We start from the raw sequence: 8,578 nt of genomic DNA on the forward strand, positions 1-8,578 counted from the left end.
TTGTATTTATATGAGTATTAAATTTAGTATGAAACTGCTTTGGTTCAGTTTTGTTATAAAACTAGGCATCTTATTTTTATTTAGAGAGAATAAAAATTATTTGTTTTGATCGATTTTTTATTGAAAAAATCATTCAAAATCCTAGGTTTTTAGTATGTATTTATTATTGTGCATGCATATTTGTAAATTTAAACATGACCAATAGTGCATATATGTTTGTTATTGAAAAAGCAATAGATTGACTCGTCACTTGAAATATGGAAATAATCCACTAATATTAAAGAGTTAAGCAATTACAACGTAATACTTGTCTATAATACACCACTACAAGAATTTTGGACTTTAATGTCGGTTGAAAAAAGTGAAATCAGATATATAATGTCGGTTTTTTTTTTTTAAAAAAAAAATGGGCTACAATGTCAGTTTAAAACAGACATTAAAGGCCTCTCATTTATTTTTATTTTTTTTTAACTTTATTAAAAAATATCTTCTCCATTTCATATCAAATTTTCTCTCTCCTTTCACTTCTCTCTTACCAAACTCTCTCTTACCAAACCCTCTCTTCTCTCCTTAGCTTGTCAGTGTACATCACTTCCGATGTCGTCGTCATTGGTGTTGCTTGGATCTCCGTTGTCGTGGACTTCTTCCGGTGGTGGGTCATCGTCGTGGGTGTTCTTCGATTGTTTTTTAGTTGGTTTTTGTTAGCGCGTGGGTGTTCTTTGCGTGGGTGTTCTCCGTTGTTCTTCACATGTTCTTCTAGTGGTTGTTCGTCGTGGTTGGGCGTTGTTCTTCTGGTTGTTCGTCGTGGTTGGGCGTTGTTCTCCGGGTGTTCTCCAGTTGGTTTTCTTTGTCGCGTGGGCGTTGTTCTTCCGGTGGTTGTTCTTTCGGTGGGTCAGCTCGCCGTTCGTCCAGCTGGTTCCGGTTGTAGAGGTGGGTCGCAGCGTGGATCTATAGATTTAGTTGTGGGTTTTTTCCGATCCAATTATCTATTTGCCTGATCTACTCGTGGGTCTTTCGATCTGGTCGTCGACGTTGTAATTCTGTCAGATCTGTCGTCTCAACTCTGTTCGCAAGGTCCGATACTCGCCGACGTTCCAATCTTCGAGCTTTGGTTTGGATCTCTTCAAGTTTTTGGGTTGTTTAAGTTGTTTGCTTGAAAAGGTAAATTTTTATTTTCATATGAATTTTCAATTTAGTAATTTCAAGTTATTTCATTCATTTTATTTTTATTTTAATGATTAAGCTTATTGAAATTTTGAAATGTTGGAATTGAATTAGTTGAAGAATATATATTTAGTTGGTAGTCTTGCTTGGTGTAGTTTAAGTATCTATCAAAATTCTTTTCTTTCTATTATATATAAACTAATTTGGTCTTACTTGGTTGATTAAGTTTGATTAGTGTGGTTCAAGTGTTATTTTATTAATTTTATGTTTTGTTCCAATGATTAAGCTTCTTGAAATTTTGAAATGTTGGAATTAAATTAGTTGAAGGTAGGGTTGGCAACAGGACTGAGGCGGGGCGGGGGAGGGTCCCCCGTCCCTGGCCCCGTGTGGGAAATTCCCCCCATCTCCGCCCCCATCCCTGCCATTTGAAGGCTTGGGCGGGGGCGGGGATTCTCCGTCGGGGAAATGGGTCCCCGTGGGGCCCCATTCCCCATTTTTCCGTGGGGATTCCCCTACTAATTCCATGGGGGTTTGACTTTTGGGCTTAGATTTAGAATTTATATATTCAATATTAGGCTTACAACACTATAAGTCTATAGTATACATTATAAACGTACATATAAATAAGTTATTTTATATATTTATAAAATATTAAAAATATAACTATATAAAATCGGGGTCGGGGTCGGGGCGAGGATACCATCCCCGTCCCTGCCCCAAAAAAATTTCCGATTTGACCCCATCTCCGGTCAAATCGGGGATTCCCCGCGGGGAATTTTGCCAACCCTAGTTGAAGGATATATAATTGGTTGGTAGTCTTGCTTGGTGTGGTTTGAGTGTATATCAAAATCCTTTTCTTTCAATTATATATAAACTAATTTGGTCTTACTTGGTTGATTAAGCTTGATTGGTGTGGTTCAAGTGTTATTTCATTAATTTTATGTTTTGTTCCAATGATTAAGCTTCTTGAAATTTGTTAATGATTGAATGAAATTAGTTCAAAAACATGTACTTGGTTGATGTCTTGTTGGTGTGGTTCAAGTATATATCAGAACCAATTTGTTAATGTTTTAGGTCTTATTATTGATTATGGCTAAATTTACAAGCTTACGATTACATAATTTCCCCTTGTTATTGTTTGTCTTTTCTGTAGATTAAGTTGTATATTTTACAATCATGGATGAAAATGAATAGAATGTCAGCTGCGTAGGGTTTAGGGGTTGAGATATTTATTAAAAATGGTCTACAATATTCAAATATACGAATGTCATGAGTTGTCCATGTTTGAAGTGTGTGAATTCAAAGATTCTAAATGTGAACACAATAAGAGATCACTTATTTTTTAATGGTATAGATCAAAGTTATCAGACATGGATTTTTCACGGTGAATCATTACCGATTAAGAGAAACAATGAAAATGTGTCTACTAGTGAAAGAGACAAAGTTGATGAGGATGATGTTGATGTTGATGACATAATTGGAATGTTTGAGGCTACATACAACTATTTTAATGAAAAATCTGATAATTTAAAGAATTATTAGATGATGCGAAAAAACCATTGTACCTAAATTGTAAAAACTTTTACCAAAACATTTACATTGGTAAAGTTATATAATTTGAAAGCTAAATTTGGATGGAGCGATAAGAGTTTCACTGAGTTATTGGAATTAATTCATGACATATTACCTAGTCCTAATGAAATTCCAATTTCTTCTACTTATGAAGTAAAAAAGATGTTGGGTACTCTTGGAATGAAGTACGAGAAGATTTATGCATGTAGCAACAATTATTGCTTGTTTAAAAAAGAACTCTCTAATGAAAATATATGTCCCATTTGTGGTACGTCAAGATGGAAGCTTCATAAAAATTTAAAGGAAAAGGCTAAGAATATCCCAGCAAAATTCATGTGATATTTCTCCCCAATTCCAAGATGTGAAAGAATGTTTCAAAGTAAAGAAACATCAAGTTTATTGACGTAGCATGCTAAAAAAAAGAAACAGGTGGCTTATTAAAACATCCCAAAGATGCCCTATCATACTTTGAATTTTTGTAACTTTGGTTATGGTAGGACCATTCAACAATTAAGAGCTTTGGCCACTCCTCCAAATATATGGACACCAATGGTACCATCAAACTCTTGAACAGACATGTCATGCACAACATGAACGATGTAGACATGATTCGTATCAATTTGAACGAGCATATATTTGGAAGAGACAAATTTGTTTATTTAGGCTGCGATGATCTAATCCAATATTGTAATATGGTTGAAATAGGTTACATGTGTATTTTGACATACATTGCATAAATATTACTCATCTAGATTCACTCATGTATATTTTGTTTCATGTTTAAATAATAACTTTTACTTTGTTTAGGTATCTTTGGGATGAATGTGGTCGTGATATTATGAAGAAGTTTTTTATAATTGATCAATCAAAAATATTGCCACATGTGAAGTCTCAAGATATTCAATCCAAAAATTTAGTCAACCAACTAGAATTGACTAATTTGGACCAATTAGTTCTTATTCCATATAGCACAAGGTAAGTAAATATAAGTTCTTTAGTTATTTTTAATTTGCATTATACGCATACTAATATTTCAAAATTGTTGCTTATTATAGTTATCATTGGATATTGATTGTAATCAATCTATAATAAAATTGTGTTTATGTTTTGAACTCTATTCGAAGTAAGGTTCAAGAGGATTTTCATGGAGTTAAAAATATGTAAGTGATTGAACTTTCTTAGCTCTTAATTGAAGTACTTATGTTTAACTAATGTTTTCAAACTATTTAGTGGATTGAAAACATGGTAAGCCAAGCACGATCTCCAACACCATCGGTCTTCTCCAAAATGTAAAGGTAAATTTGCATTAATTTTTTTTTAACAATTTATGTTCATTCGAACATAAGAATAATTGTTTTCAACTTCTTTATATGCAGTGCCCCCATCAATTAGATTATGTAGGATGCGGGTACTATGTGCAAATATATACACGAAATAGTGCATAATCCTACTACTCCCATTACTAGCCCCGTACATAAATTATTTATTTTTTATATAGTAGCTTTAATTTAATAAATAATGTAAACTTATGTTGAGTTTATCTTTTTTTTTTCTTCTTTTTGTAGTTCAATACAAAAAATGCATATACCCAAGGAGAGATTGACGTAATTCGAACCAAATGGACAAGTTTTATTGGCTGATTTGTGTAAGGATGTACTTCTTCTTCTTCTTCTTTTGTCTCAATAGAATGTAAATGCTAGCTTAGAAAGAATCTTGACGAGTTTTGAGTAAAATATGCAAGATTAGAATGAATCCGAAATACTAATTGTTGGTTTGTGGATAGACGAATTGTTATCTAACCATGATCTATTTATTGGAAGATTTATATATAATTTTTTTGTTTATGGGTTATTTGGTATAAGTATTCATGGAAGTACTAATTGATATTTGTGAATGAAAGAAATGATTATTAATATTATAGAGGTGGTTATAAGTTCTATAAAAGTATGTTATCGATATACAAATGTTGGTTAGTGAGTTTATTTCATATTTGATGAGTACTTATAGAATGGATTGGAAATATTAATTCTTGTTTGTGGATAAATTATTATAGAATTGTGTTTCATTGTAGGTAACTTTGTATATAGTTTTGTGGTAGAGTATATTGTTCTGTCTATTGTTATATTTCAGGTTTGAGTTCAGTGAATTCATAGGTGGAAGACAAATATTGTTGGCTTGCCATGCAGAATATAACAGGCACGCATTACAATGAATAATTTTTTAATAAAAAACAATGACGGACATTTCCTGACCCAACACGAGACATATAATGTCGTTTTTAACTCTTTGACCGATATTAAAAATGGATTCGACAACGGAATTTTAGAAAAACAGACAATAATTAAAAAAACGGACATGAATTATGGGCTTCAATGTCGGTTTAAAACCAACATTAAAGGGCTTTAACGTCAGTTGACAAACGACATTAAAGGGATTTAACATCGGTTGCAACCGAAATTAAAGACAGTGGTATTAAAGCCCTTTAATGTCGATTTTAAACAGACATTGTACACTCTTTTCAATGTCGGTTTAAAATCGACATTAAAGACAACTGACATTAAAGGGCTTTAATAACACTATCTTTAATGTCAGTTGTCAACTGACATAAAGCCCAAAATTCTTGTAGTGCACCGACTACTACATTGACTCACGTTGAGCCTAACTCACAAGTCATATAGGCTCCCTCTAGATGTGAGACTCCCTATCAATTGTACTTATTCTCTCCTAAGTGTGATAATAGTAGTGTTGAACACTTCAACTTCCAACAGTGTGTGAGACTCCTTTCAGCTTGATTATCTTCTTTGTAACTTTGTGAACTCCCTTCACATGAGAACTTAGGTCCCCCTAAGTCTTTAGAACTCCCTTCTCGATAAATAATACCTTGGGCTCCCCCTAAGTCTGAAGAAATCCTTCTCAATGAATGAAGTCTTAGGCTCTTCCTAAGACCAAGAATCCATTCTCTTCAACTATGTCTTAGGCTCTCCCTAAGACAGAATAATCCTCACTTTCTTAAATGATTCACACAATGACGTTGCATAACGGAAAATAGTGAGCAAGGATCAATAACATATTGACGAACAAATCGACCATAAAAAACAAATACATTCCTTACAATGAACAAATGCGGCAACCCCAAAGAAGATCAGAATTCGCCTTTTAAAAACTATAGACAAATAAGGAAAAAAAATTCCATAAAATATTTTCTTTTTTGTCAAAATAAGATCCACAATAAATAAGAAAAATATTGATCAAAATACTTATGCTGAGATTTCCCAGATAGGAAATAAAAACATTCTGCATATAAATTCTAGATTAAGAAAGAAAAACATTTTGAGGAAAATAGTAATGTCAGTCTTAAGATTTGACGATCGTGTAATAAAAGCTAGGCGATCGTCTATACAATCGTTTAGATTAGCTCGGGTGTCAAGTGATCATTTAGTAAACGATAAACGATCGTTTAGGAAAGTGCGGGCATGGGCGTGCGATCGTTTAGGAAGTGGTAGGCTATCGTATAGGCTCTCAAACACTATGTGATCAAATGCTTATCACACCGTGAGCAATTATGCATATCTCATGTAAAATGAAAATTATTTTCATTTTATTCTTCAGTTACAAAAACTGAATTGGACTTCCCACTAACGCATGAATTCAGAGAAAACGGTGGGCAATTATCTCATAACCGTCCAATTAATAAAATAATAAATATAATCATATTATATTCATAATCTATAGTTTGATATCATATATCAACCATAATGTTTTATCCTCTACTTGATATAAATCATATTTATATCCAATTTCCTCCAAATTAATGTATCTCATACATTTAGTCAATCATATCATATATAATTGACCAGTTCAATTATATTATATATAATCGAACTCCCTCTTGTCAATTTGAGCATTTCAATTTGACCCAAAAAATGATTCTCAACTTGTATCTAAGCTACCAAGGGTACCTTATGAACCTATGGCTCGAACCTCTAACGGTACGTAAATAGCTGACTAAACTCTTTAGTCACGAGATCCACCATCCGTTAAACTAAAGACCGACAGATGAACTCTTCTTACCACAAATATATTTCTGTGTCCATCAGATATAACCAATCATGAGTACGATAACCCTTCACAGATGCTCGTAAGTACAACTAGGCCAATTCATCGTTTTTCCCTGTAATTACATCTCACTCCTTAAGTACTACTGATCCCTCTAATGAACAATACAACATAGTCCCACTATGTGTGAACACTTCTTGGGCCATGAGAAGGTGTGTGGTGTCACATCGTTCAAGCCCTGGGAGCTATCAATCTACTTACCCCTACTTCGAGGAAGGAGTGAATTCCATCTTGTGTAGTTGATTTTCCAACTCCCAAATCAGACGAATCTCCAAAGTGGTAGGTTTGAGTCGGCGGCCTAACCACTTGCACCCATGAAAATCAAAGGACCGCCCTTAATGGTAGAGTTCCCAACTCACTCAGGATTGATGTCATGTTACCTATGGTCGACCTAGTGAAGTGAAGTCTCTGTCATAAACGGTGTTATATAACGAGACGTTAATAATTCGTGGTCAGGTCTTATACAAACTCTTTGTATAAGATGCCCTGCTCATATGTCCCTTACCGAATGATCAGGATCAGACTATCGGTGACAAGTCATAACACTTGTAACTATTCCACAAAGCGGGCCACATCTGTAGCGTTACCAGGATAAGGTTTCCCTCCTTTATCCATATACTACAGACCATTTTGATTATCACTTAAGACATGATCCACTTATATGTCACCACATACATGTTTAAGTTACATAAAGACAACCAGAGATTTTAGTTTATTGGTTTGTGGTAAAGAAAATAAAACATCCAAATAAGCAAAATCAAGAAGTGAAGTACATATCATATATTATACATCACAAGCGTTTGTACAAACTATAGGACACGAGACTTTAAGGCATCAACCTCAACAATCTCCCACTTGTGACAACAGCAAAACCACCAGAAATGGTCGTAAAAAAATTATAGAGACAATCAACAAATCTCCAACAATCTTTCCCTTTTGGCTAATATTTTTTTAAAGCAAAATCATATCAACAAAGAGATGTCATTAAAGGAAAGTAGTCTTAACAAAATCAAAATGGAATATCAACAGATCAGAAAAAACACCAAAACAAAGGAAAACAAAATACTGTCACCAAAATCCCACAACCACCAGCAGTAAAACAACAAATTTTCCCACTTTCTATTAGCACTACTACAAATTTGGTCTTTCTTGACGCACGAAATTTTTGTTTTCTTGCTGGTCATGGCAAAAGACCATATAAAAAATTCTTGATGCACGTACATGCACGTCAAGAAAAATATATTTCTTGACAAAAAATACGTAAGTTTTATCAAAATGGTGAATTTTCAATCTTTAGATTCGTTGATGGTCAAAAACCATCAAGAAAACTTCTTTCTTGATGGGTAATGGCCATCAAGAAAGAAGCATTACTTGATGGGCATAGTCCATCAACAAACCTACTAGTGAAAATAAATATTTAATTTGCACGAGATTTGAATTTTTGGCGCGTGGATGTGGTCAAGCGAAAACAACGTTGTTTCCATGTGGCTTTTCTTGATGGGTAATGCCCTTCAAGAAAAATGGTTTCAAGCCCATCAAAGAATCATTCCATGTAGGTTTTTCTTCATGGGCAATGTCCGTCAAGAAAAATGGTTTAATTGATGGGCAAAGGAATCTTGGGCCCTCTTTCTTTCCAAAGATAAATTTGTTTAGGTATATTTTCTCAGATATTCTAGAACCCTAATATTATCATCGTCTAAATGAAGATCATCGCTGCCGCTGTCCA

At 33.9% G+C, this 8,578-nt stretch overlaps 1 pseudogene; it reads left to right on the top strand.

Moving 5' to 3' along the window:
* The first annotated feature begins 3,326 nt into the window (after positions 1 to 3,326).
* On the top strand, positions 3,327 to 4,376 carry LOC150036907 (uncharacterized; annotated as a pseudogene).
* The last annotated feature ends 4,202 nt before the right edge of the window (positions 4,377 to 8,578 follow it).

This window comes from Benincasa hispida, chromosome 4 (assembly GCF_027475165.1).
Source record: "Benincasa hispida cultivar pf3 chromosome 4, pf3_genome.v1.1, whole genome shotgun sequence".
Classification (NCBI taxonomy): domain Eukaryota; kingdom Viridiplantae; phylum Streptophyta; class Magnoliopsida; order Cucurbitales; family Cucurbitaceae; genus Benincasa; species Benincasa hispida.